The sequence below is a fragment of the Theobroma cacao genome, chromosome 6 (assembly GCF_000208745.1).
Source record: "Theobroma cacao cultivar B97-61/B2 chromosome 6, Criollo_cocoa_genome_V2, whole genome shotgun sequence".
Classification (NCBI taxonomy): Eukaryota; Viridiplantae; Streptophyta; class Magnoliopsida; order Malvales; family Malvaceae; genus Theobroma; species Theobroma cacao.
In genome coordinates, this window is record NC_030855.1 from 12,184,353 (window position 1) to 12,195,791 (window position 11,439).

At 35.6% G+C, this 11,439-nt stretch overlaps 1 long non-coding RNA gene across 1 annotated transcript; it reads left to right on the plus strand.

Moving 5' to 3' along the window:
- Window positions 8,568-9,671, plus strand: LOC108662525. Its single transcript, XR_001928406.1, has 3 exons — window positions 8,568-8,605; window positions 9,127-9,249; window positions 9,344-9,671. It is a non-coding gene; the product is annotated as an uncharacterized LOC108662525 (long non-coding RNA).

Sequence of the window (11,439 nt, forward strand, 5' to 3'; positions counted from 1 at the left end):
TGGTGGTAGTGGGTTTGCCTTTGTTTCCTTTTCTTGAACTTGCCTTTTAGAACTCTCAATCCCTATCTCATTTCAATCATTACTTCCAACCTCTTTCAACTCTTAAGAGTAATAACCTTAACATATTTTTTCCTTCCCTCATAGGATTAGCTTATGTGTCACTAGGTAAGGTACCTTGAGGCCTATTATTGATGGTGTTGGCAAGTTGCCCAACCTGAGTATCAAGGTTTCTCAATAAGGCTGACTGACTATGAATGCGAACATCAATTTTAGCCATATACTATAAAAGCAACATTTCCATAAATGGCATCTTTTCCTGCACAAGAAGTTTTGCTTAAGGTGGAAATCTGAGAGGGAAATTAGGCCTTAAAGCTGATGAAGACCCCTAATTATTGCTCCAAGAAAAGTTTGGATGATTCCTCCACCTAGGATTATAAGGGTTGGAATACAGGTTGTTTTGTTGCCTATTCCTAACAAACTGAACTGACTTGAAACTCACTGGATAGTGAACATTATCCCTATAATAATCATAATTAACAAATGGACTTTGTAACAACTTTCTCCCCAATCATTACCAACGTTCGAGACTTGGGAGTAATCTCGTCAAATCTCGAACAAGCCTTAGTTGAGATTCTGGATAATCAAGTCGAACATTCTAGTGCATAAGTAAATTGACTTCCAATATTAATACCATCATTTACTTAAACCAAATAAACAGTGACATTTAAGAAGTAGCATCTAAATACCAATACCAGACTTAATAAACTTCGAAGTACTTTTAAATCACACATGGTAATCGTTACACAAACTCCAAAGTTTTAGCAAATACATATCCAAAAGACTAAAAATAATTTTAAGAGTATAACAATTTTACATGACTCGATCTTATGCAGCAGAACGACTCAAAGTGGAAGTCTAAAAGATGCCATTACCTACATTGTAGCAACTCTCGATGTTCTGAGCAATACACTTGAGTTGATTACTTATCTACAAAAGGAAGATAAGGGGGTGAGTCTCACAGACTCAATGATCATTAACTTCGTGAGTAGGGCATAGATGGGAAACAAGCTAAAGGCAAAAAATTTGAATGTTAAAACATAAGAGTATACATGAATCAATTAAAATAAAATGAAGCATTTGTGCCTTATTTGTAAAACCATGAATTTTAGTGCAACGTAATTATTTAACAATAAATGTATCCAAACCAGTATAAGTATAAGATTTCCTATCTTTAAATACATTCAACAACTTTACTCAAATCAATCCAACATAAACACGCATGCTCCCGTGAAATTAAGCAATGTTGATGTTAAAACGCAAGTTTATAAACGATCTCATCTGTGAGATATTAAACACAAATCCAACGTATAAATAAAGGAGCTGCGAAAAATCTTATAGTTTTCACTGTGCAAAAGAATACGTATTGAAAACCCAAGGAGATATCACTCTCGAGTAGGTAATCGTAAATAACAACCCGTGGACCCACTTTCATGTAATAACATTCGGGAGCTCCACTCCATTGGATCCCACAGCCATGGCAGTCTCGATGATGTTGGTTGACATCGGAGAAATCAAGCGATGACAACTGCGTATATCACTTGTGGCCTAGCCACGTATATCATCTCGTGGCCTTGCCATGTATATATCATAGACTGTGGCCCCAGCCACATCTAACAACCCGTCGGTGACCTAAAGGTTCTCTAGTTAAAGCTCACTTGCTCACAAGGGTCACACTATCCTGATGTGACATTCGGCCTACTCTCGAATCTCCTGATTTAGTAAAACCATTTAAAAATCAAGTTGATTCTCAAAAGCTCATTTAAAATCCATTTCAAGAGAACCAATCATGGTAGCATGATAAAACTTCTTTTTGTATGACTTTGCAATCTAAAACCTTTGCATGAGGTTTAATTATCAAATCAACATGGTGAATATATGTAATTTGTTCATGAATGCACATCACACAAATCACTAAGGCACGCTTTCATATAAATCATGGTAAAAAGCTTGGTTCCTGATTTAAAATCCTTTATGTATATAACTTACATTTATATAGTCAAAACACTTTCAACCATTAAGGCATTCACAATTTCCTAGCATTTCTACCAGCTCATGCTTTCCACAATAACAATTTATAAATCATTCATGTCAATTAATCGTATATCAATATGTATAGTATAAAAATTTTGAAATCGGCACCCCTATTCACCTTACAATAGCGGGATACTACGTCGCTATTGACTCGGATGCGTATCTAGCTAATTCTACTTGTCGGTCACCTGTTACCTCCTTCGGCATGCCACCACAGCACATTTTCTTTACTTATACACTTCCTAGCAACAATGAAAACTCAATACACTTAATTGTACTCATGCATGGCAGCAAATCAACCCATAAACCGTTAACCAAATCTCTTAGTTTTCATCAACATTATCCACATTCATTTAGCACACAATCCACACACTTTCAACCAACAGAAGCCAATAAAATATACTATACTCACATTGCATGCTCACCTTATAGTTTTAGCTTGAGTTCCACACACGTAGTTCACTATTTCTTCATATCCAGGGTCACCATTACTGCCACAAACATAAATAATTAGCACACATCTTGTTTCTCCTTTTTACTTGTGATTTCAAGACTAAAACACTTACCCATTGCTCATTTAGCTCAAAATCACCATGCATTCTAAGATCTACCTGCATGCATGCATTTATTTGTTTCAAATCTTGGAGGACCTTTGCTACCACAAACATACTCACACAATTACCAACTCATTCCCTTAAGAAATCATGACTAAAATCAAAGTTTTACTTACCTTCCTTGTCTCGAGTTCACTAGGCCGAACCTTCATTTCTCATTTCTTCTTTCTCCTTTCTTTCTTCCTTCCTTTCTTTCTTTCTCCTTTCTTCTTTCTTCTTTCTCCTTTCTTCCTTTCTCTCTTTGCTTCCAAGCCGATTCTCCCTCTTTTTGTCTAAACGTGTGGTTTTTCCTTTCTTTTTTTATCTCATGGGTAGATTGGCCAATGTTTTCCAAGCCTTTGCCCATCTTTTTCTTCTTTCTTTTATTCCTCATTCCTCATTAGACCATCTCATTCTCCACTCAAGTTTCATGCACAAATTTCCCCCTTTATGCGTTAGCCATAAATCTATCCTCATATCTTCCCATCCACCACCTCACTCTCTCATTTTTCCTTTCTTTATTTCTTTATTCCATGCACCACCTTATTCCTCTAATTACATTTCATGCGCAAACTTCACTTAATATTTTGTTTGGCCACTTATTGTGAAGCCTCGACCTTCATAGATGCATAACTCGAGGTGCAACTTATGTTTAAAGGTTTAATTTGAGCTAATGATACTAGTTTTACATTACTTATAATTATTTTATGTCGTTATAGGAGTAGGATTTAGAAATAATTTCAATTGGTGAGGAAAGGTGTATAATGGCTTATTACTCTATTTGCATATATTTCAGTTTTTCAAGCATATCTCCCACTAAATAAGTCCAAATGACATGAGTTTTTAACCATTAGAAAGCTAAGAGGTAGGGCTATAACTTTTATGTTTACCACTTTACCCAGCTTTGATGGGAAGGTGGCCAAATTCTTTGATGAAGTGGAAGTACTTTGCCAGGAGAACAGATTTGGACATAACATTTAAGCGCGGTGGCGTTGGAAATTAAGAGCCGTGGCCCTCACCGTAATTTCCACAAATAACAAGTTTAGGGGATTTTTGAAGCTAGGACTTTTGGGGGCTACTTAAGGGACCTCTTTCAGAGGGTTTTGGACCTTTTCCAGTGTCAAAAGAGTAAAAGATTTCACAAGAAAAGGAGGAAGACAAGTGGCCTTGTTAAGGGCATTATTGTAATTGCATGAAGATTTAGATAAGCTTTAACTATAAAAAAATCTCATTCTTCTAGCAGCTTCTTCATTTCTCTAGCAACTTCTTCTTCTCCTTCCTCCTATCTCATGTTTCTCTCCTCTACCTTAAAAGCTTTTCTCAAGCTTCCATTACTCTCCCAAACTAACCTCAATTTTTGTGCTCTACACACCCTATTGTAGGGTTTTTCATACTCTTTTACTCCCTCACCTAAAACAAACCCTTAAAAGTCTTTCTTCAATACTTTCTCTCACTAGTTAAACTTTGTAAAGAGAGAGAGAGAGAGAGAGAGAGAGGTTTCATGATAGCTTGAGGACTCTTGGGAAGAAATTTCATTACAATCCACGAAGGTGAGTGATGGATTGGGACTTGTTTTAAGTTGTTGATAAAGGCTAATAATTAGAGTTATGAGTTGTGTATTGTTGAAGTTGTTTATCTATTTCTAGTGTTACTAAAGTAGAGAACTGAATAGCCAATCAAATGGTAATGGAAGATAGATAGGAAAGGCTAGTGAAGCTTGATTTTAGGAAATAGCTTTTGGAGTGATATTAATGTAAATTGGATTGGTTGTGATGTTTTTGTGTGTGATAGGTTCCAACGAGGCCCTCAGCCCCATTTGAACCATTAGGAAAGTTAGAGTCAATTAAAGGTTCAACAAATATGGTGAGTGAACTTGCATTTCAAAATGTTTTGGGGAAATGTTTACGTGTTTCAATGAATCATTTGGGAATTTTATCGATTTTTGCTTTAAAATTTCCTGGGAACAAGCCCTTGATAAAATGTTTGATGTTGTGAATTATGAAAAGTGTAAACGGATGAATCCATATGTTTTTGTATGATGTTGATATATATATATATATATATATATATATATATATATATNATATATGTATACTATGTCATAAATGGTACCATTGTGTGACAAATGCAACCGTGCATGTGCAAGGTGAGTGTGCACTTGTCGGTGATGACGGTGGTGAGAGAGATAGATGGTGATATTGTTCGGCTATGTGCACGATGTGGTGGGATGCACATGACTTGGGTGAGATGGGATGTTCGGCTATGTGCACGATGTGGTGGGATGCACATGAGCTAGGTGAGATGGGACATTCGGCTATCTGCACGATGTGGTGGGATGCACATGAGCTGGGTAAGATGGGATGTTTGCTGGAAATTTTCTCTCTTTCAAATTCATGCTAAATATGGTTCCTTCATCATTAAATGATTTAATAACCAGGGGTTTAAAGGAAGGATTTTAATAAGAACTTAGACAAAGTTGCATTGTTCTCAAATAAGTGCATCATGATTATCAAATTTTTTTATTGTTGCTTGTTCCCTTCTTATGTTCACTCACTTAGTTTATACTCACTATTTTCAACTTCAAGTTTTCAGATCACGAAGTAGTTGGAACCTAGGTTGAGGTGTTCACGTAGTTTCGTCTTCTTGGTATGTATGTTGGCATTTAGTAGCCGTCCCTTCACCTTGGTCACTCCGCTGGAAGCCCAGAGTCGTTTTTGTTTGTAAATACATGCATGTGATGTAAAATACTAAATGCAAGCCTTAGAGCATATATGTATATTTTGATTAGTAAACCACCATGAGTGGCAATGGTTAACATTATTTGGGTTAATGTGAAATGCAGTCTTGATTGTTATAACATATTAATTAGGTTCTTATAGATTGAAAATAAGAAAGGTAACTTTAAGAATAGTTGATGGAATGATGAGCAGGATTATATAAGTAGGCTTGCTTGGGCTTGGTGGGTTATACCCATTGGGTCCATGCGCCGGTCACAGTTCAGAAATCGGGTCATGACCCTTATTCAACCATTCAAGTCACATGCATGCCACATTCTTCTTTCTTTATTTGGCCACCTAATGCCCAATCTCATTACATGCAAACAAGCATAATCTTTATTCTTCCTTTTTCTTCACAAGGTGGGGGTCCCACATGTTCCCCACTAACTTCTCTTTTTTTTGGCATGCTTTAATTTGCATGTAATAGTGAATTCACATGCACACTTCATATCCCACATAATCCAACTTTCCTTGGCTAATTAGTTCACATTTAGCTTCAAAGGTTGAAATTGCACATAAGTCTTCCAACTTTTCCTTATTTACCATGTGACCCTCTAAACTTTTCATCCTTTACAGTTTGGTCCTTTCAACATTTCTTTAATTCCAATTTCCTCTTATTTTCCTTCCTTCACACATGTTCAAACAAAATATAAAGTTTTCACTTTGCCACGGTATTACCATAATATTTAAAAATATCCTTACTTGCTCTAACTTTATTTAATAAAGACACGTGAGCCCCACTAACGTCGTTTTTCTGCCAAATTCTTTCTTACTTCTTCTCCTTCACTTAGATTAGTCATATAAGCCTCCTCCATGACTAATCTCAACAATAAATAAAATATTAACATATTAATATTATTTTGTTAATAAAATATTATTTTATTCTAATATATTCTTTTCACCTGTTACCGTTATTTGACACTTAAATTTATGTCAATTGACTCTTTGTCTCATTAATAAGGTCTTATTGGCTTTTATACGAAGGTATGGGGTGTTATAGGCTCTAAATAGAATGAACTCCAAAGTAATCAAATTTCTTGGCTAGAGCATCTACCTGTGATGTCAATGCATTGATAGCATCAAACTCATGAATTCCAACAACCCCTCTATGCATTAATCTCTCTGATGGCCATTGATAGTTGTTTAATGCCATTTCATCCAACAGACCATAAGCCTCATCAATAGACTTTGTCATAAGAGCTCTTCTAGCAACAGCCTCAACAGTAGTCCAAATATGACCATTCAAACCATTATAAAATGTCTACACTTGAAGCCACGTAGGTAGCCCATGATGAAGGCAACGTCGAAGCAAATCCTTGTATCTATCCTAGGGCTCGTACAACAACTCAGAATCAAGTTGCATGAATGATGTGATATCATTCCTTATTTTTGCTATCTTGACCAAAGGAAAGATTTAGCTAAGAACTTTTAAGCAAGATCATCACAAGTAGTAATCGAGCCAATAGAAAATGAGTTCAACCAAATCTTCACTTTGTTCCATAATGAGAAAGGGAAGAATCTCAATCTAATAGCATCAACAATAACTCCATTATGCTTGAAAATGTTACAAATCTCTAGAAAATTGGAGATATGAGCATTAGGATCGTCATTAAGTAACCCTAAAATTGGACTATAGTCTAGATCATTTGGATAATTTTTGGGTTTATCACAAAGTTGTTGGCTTGAATAGCTAGCCTTTGAATGCTCAAGTGAATACCTTGCACCAATGGAATAGCATAATCTCTCAAATATCGATTATCTTCCACTACTTGCCCTTGAATTTGCTACTCTCTTTGATTATCGATCATTGTTTTTGAATGATTAAAGTCTTGTGAATTTTGGCGCAAAAGTCTATTGAAAGTCTTCTCAATTTTCAGATCATAAGACACAATTTCCAAGCTCTTGACTCTTCTCATACAATAACTAAAAAGTACTTGAAAATAAAGAAAAACAAAGCTTGAAGTAAGACTAGTTGCTTGGTATTAATATTTGCAAAAATTAGGAAACAAATTCCCCGACAATGGCGTCAAAAACTTATTGTTGATTTTATGCACGTAAGTATATTGTAATACCCCGTCCTTTGATATGGTGACTAATAAAGCTTATTGGATGCCAATTGAGGTTAATTATAATGTTTAGAAATGATGAAAGATGAAAGGAATAGTTTGTGATAAAATATTTCGCATATGAGGAAATAATAATAAAATAATGATAATTTTATCGAAGAAGAATTTGCAAGATAAAAGTGATTCGGAAGTCAATTGAGGCATAATAAGGTATTTTGGGTACCAAGGTGACAAGAGGAAATTTTTGGAATAAAATAATATTAAAATATTAATATTTTATTCAATATCAAAATTTTCAATGAAGAAGGAGTATATAGTCAATCTAAGTGAGGGAGAAGAAGAATTAGAGGATTTTTGGAGAAAAATGACGTTAATGGGGCAGCGTGTCTTTATTAAGTAAAGATAACGTAGGCAAATAAATATTTTAAATATTATGGGGATACCGCGTTGGAGTACAAACTTCATACTTTGTTTGTGAATGTGTAGAAGAAGGTAATAGAAGGAAATTGGAGTTAAATGAGTGTTGGGAGGACTAAATTAAAATGAAAAGAAACAAAAAAGGGTAAAATGGTAATTTTATGTGAATTTTGGTAAAGCTTCCAAAGGAAGCTTTGACTCTAATTTTTTTAGGTCAAGACCGACCTTATCCTTTCCCCCAGTAGATTTTTCTTCTTCTTTATCCATGCTCGACGCCATTCTTGAAGCTTCCATGCCATTTTCTCTTTATCCACCATGAAATCAAGTTTTCTTCAGTTTCCTTTCCATGTTTTCTTTTCCTTTCTTCTCCAAACTTCTTGAGCATTAAATTTATAGCCTTTAACCCGAATTTCCAGCACACCAAAACCCTAGGAGGAGAAGAAAGAAAAAGAGAGAAAGGAAGAAAAAGCTTGGTTTTGGTGATTCAAGCAAGGAACGGTAAGAATTCTTGTTTTTGGCTTGAGTAGTCTTTGAAAATGAGTTAGTGACTTAGAGAAATGTCTTGTGGCAGCAAAGATTGGCTTGATTGGAGAAAAATTGGTAACATGTAAGCCAATAAACACATGGGTACATGAAGGGCTAAAAGTGGAAAAGGAAAACGGTAAGCTTAACACTATGTTTTAAAGCCTACGATTAGTTGAATATTGTGAGGAATTATGGTTGTTGAAAGGATTTATTTGCCTAAGCTAGTTGAAAATTATTAAGATTGTATGGCATGTTGTTTGAAAGAAATGAAAAAGGAATATTGTGGATGGAGGATTGAGAAACAAAGTATTGAAAGTTAGATAGATAACAATGCATGTAAAATAGGAAATAATCGAGTGAAAGTGAAAATGATTGTCACTACCATATATGTGTGGAAATCTAAGATGGATTTAGGTGGAAATTATTTAGAAAGGTTGAAGTAGACACGTGACATCATAATTAAGTTGCCGGTGATATAATTTAAGGAATTACGTAAGCAGATATAAGTAATTTTAGTAAAAATGTATTAAGATGTGAGTTAATTGAAGATGGTTTCATGATAGGATGAAAAATATAAATTTGAGTAAGGATTAATTGATTGAAGTGTTGCCTGTATACGCATATAATTAAATATATTGAGTTTTTATTATTATTCAGAAGTGCAAAGATAAGGTTAGAGTACTGTGGTGGCATGCCGAAAGGAATAACGAGCAACCGGGAAGTAGAAATAGCTAGATACACCTTTGAGCTAATAGCGATGTAACATCCCGCTATCGTAAGGTGAGTGAACTTGCACTAAAATGTTTTGGGTAGATGTACATATGTTCGATTGAATTACTTAAACTGTTTAAATTGTCTTTTCTGCAAAATGCAGGGGAAAAAGCTTTTAGTGAAACGTCTTTGTGATGTGGAACATGATTGTAATGAAACTATATACCTCTATATGATGCTGATATGTATGTAAAGATATATGATGTGTATTGTTAAGCAAAGTAATTTTGTATAATGGATGTAACCGTGCATGTGCAAAGTGGGTAGTGCACATGCTAGTTGAATGATGAGGTTTCGATAGTTACAACCATGCATGTACGGAGTGGGCAATGCACATGCCGGTTGAATGACGATGTTGCGATAATTACTACTGTGCATGTGCGGAGTGGACAATGCACATGCTGGTAATGATGCATATGAGTTGGGTGATGTGATGGTATATATATATATACATGATTACTATATAGATATGTTTGGATTTAAAATGTGATCGCATTGACTATTGATAACTTGAGTATTGTCAATGTGTTCAATTTAATTTGAAATGTGGCATGAGTGGATTTTCCCAATGGCAGTGAATACCCCTTGGATTTTATATGGCTAGAATCTCAATGCAGAAAAAATGCCTTTTTGCTACGGTGAGAGTCAATCTATTGTGTTTGACTTACTTGAAGTTTACTAAAGCTTTCACTTATCAACTTCTTTGTTTTTCATGAGCCTTTCGTTATTAAGTGACTAAAAGATCAAGATTTGAAATGAGGGGTTTTTAATAAGGGTTAAGCTCAACTGCATTGTTTTGAACTTAAATGCATCATGATTTTTTTTAAAACCTTCATTAACATTGCTTGTTCCCTTCCTATGTTCACTCACTGAGTTTATACTCACGTTTTTAAAATTCATGTTTTAGGTTTCCTGAGTTAAAGGTGATTGGATCCTAGGATGAGGTGCTCCTCCCTATCCATTGCTTGGTAGGTTTAACGTGACACTAAATGTTAGCAACCGTGCCCTGAGTCACTCTGCTGACGGTCAAGGTTTAATCATGTGTATATGAATACTTAGTGTGAAATACTAAGAATCATTTGTTAATCTATATATGAATATAATGGTTGATGATACCATTATGAATGCATGATTGGGTTTTACGAATTGTTTTCAAAGGAACGGTTTTGAATATTACGAATTTTGGATTCTAAAGGAATAAGGATTAATGTATAAGATCACTTTAGATACGTAGATTGAGGTGTTCGCGTACCCCCATCTTTTGGGTAGGTATCTTGACACTCAGTAGTCATATCTCCCATCCAGATCCACTACATTGACGGACAAAGTCTTTGTATATGTTTAATGTGAATTGCAAAGATGTAGTGACAAACTATCTTTATATGATTTGAATTATGATGCTAATGTGAGCATTCACTTGGGTTTTATGAGTTACGTTGGAGAAATCGACATTTGAACACTATTAAGCTTATTCTTGAAGAAATATGCTAGATAAATGGGTTAATATACAAGTGCATACTGAGAGGCTTGCTTGGGCCTAGTGGGCTATGCCTATTGGGTCCTTGCGCCGTCATGGCCCGAAAATTGTGCCGTGACAAAGGTGGTATTAGAGCTCTAGGTTTAGTTTAATCCTAGGGATTCCTGTGTGGTCAACGGAGTTGTTGGAGTTCGCGTAGAGTCTTGTTCTTGGATTGTGGGTGCGTAACGCAAGTCAAAGACAGGAGGCTACATGGGCCCTTACTTCATTAGAAACTTACCTGTTCTTATGATGTCTAGATGGATGAGTAATTAATACTTGGTTGCGTATAGATGGACGTGCGCCAGTTGTACACACCATGTCTAGAAAAGACAACAGTCCCAATAGCTCTCATAGTACTTGCGAGGGCTCGCTAGATTCCACTGCTTGGAGCCGATATATAATCAAGGGTGAAAGCGTAACAAGTAACTTGACTCGATTTTGAGTGGATCGATTTTCCCAAGAGGTAAACAACTATTTAAGAGTTTGAGAAGTCTTGCAAGACTAGTGCGTAGTGAGATCGATTCGAGGAAAAAGAACACAAATAAGATGGGAAAAATGACTATCAATAATTATCGTCCTAGGAAGGTATCTGTATCCGTTGTCCAACACTTTCGTCCTGGTTGTGGGAGAGGTGTTGTACCTGTTAGTAAGGAGGAATTTGAGAGGCAGCAACAAGCTTG